Here is a 1,356-nt window from a genome sequence, read left to right as displayed (position 1 = left end):
CTCACTCAAGATCAAAAAGGTCTTTTCAAGGCTTGTAACGGGGCTTAGAGTAAAGGTATGGTCATTCAGGTTAAGTGATTTCTTTCCTCATGAAATGTGGTGTGAATAACACTTCCTTTCCTTTTCTTCACCATGCATATTCAATGCTCAAGAGTCACCCCATTTATTCACTTTCCATGGAATATCAGACACCCCACTTTCCTTGCACTTTCACAACTTTATTTCAAACTAGTTAATTCTTTTACATAATTTTTCTTTTTCATTTTTCTCTTCCCTTTCTCTTTTTTTTTGTATGGAGGGGTTCCATCTTTCTCAACATCATGGGTCAAGGGTACTTCTTTGCATTTCTTGATTTACCTTCTCTTTTCACCACAACCCCAACCTATGTTGGCTATTAAAATAAACCACAAATCATGAGGATTATGGTTAATGGATAAATATAGCTCACAGTTTCATCAAGTTTCTTCCAAGAAAAGGTTAAGGCTCAAAGGGTGTTCAAGCGAGGTTCACACACTCATAAGGTAGGCTCCAAAAATATGTATAATGTCAAATTGTTTTACACTCTTCAATGTTGCCTAAGATCATCTCAAGAGCTTGCATCACTAAGTCAACCGGACCAACGGAAAAAATTCTAGGTGTCATCACACATGGTTCACGGTAAGCTCATCACACAAGGCATTGACACCAATGTTAAAAAAGACTCCACACCTTCTCTAGTGTGCTATATTCGTCACAGGAGACTCAATTCGATACTTGGTTAGTCACAACGAGATGCAAAAAGTTCACATATTGTCTGTGAAACTTCATTTGGCCTTATCGTAGCCGCACATTCATTTTTGTTCGATTATGAGACCTATTCGAGTCATCGGTATTGATCAAGACCAATACTCAAATTTTCAAGAGAACAGCCACATTCAAACACAAACAAGAGGTGGCACAATTCTTTTTAGAAGGGTCCAAAAATAATTTACAATTAAAAACAAGTGTTGACACCTAATTTTGACCCTCTACGATAAGAATTAATTTGCGAGCTTCCTTAATTCCAAACAATTTGAAATAACTAATTTTATAAAAAATTCAAAATATGTTTCAAGATATTTTAAGAATTTTATTCACTTTTATAATATTTTAATAATAAATATATTTTATATTTTTACGTATGTAACTAATATATTTTATAAACACTCGAAAACCATCTTGAAAAAGATTTTATTTATTATTACTATTATTATTATTATTACTATTATTATTTTAACGTTAAACGCTTTATTAATCTAGTTTAGTTTGAATTATAGCTATGTTGTTGAATTAGTTATTTTTATTAAGTTAATTATTTTATTTCGTTAGGATTAAGAA

The sequence above is a fragment of the Solanum tuberosum genome, unplaced genomic scaffold, assembly GCF_000226075.1.
Source record: "Solanum tuberosum cultivar DM 1-3 516 R44 unplaced genomic scaffold, SolTub_3.0 scf00463, whole genome shotgun sequence".
Lineage (NCBI taxonomy): Eukaryota > Viridiplantae > Streptophyta > Magnoliopsida > Solanales > Solanaceae > Solanum > Solanum tuberosum.
The sequence above is the reverse complement of the archived record's forward strand: the minus strand, read 5'-3'. Positions refer to the sequence as shown.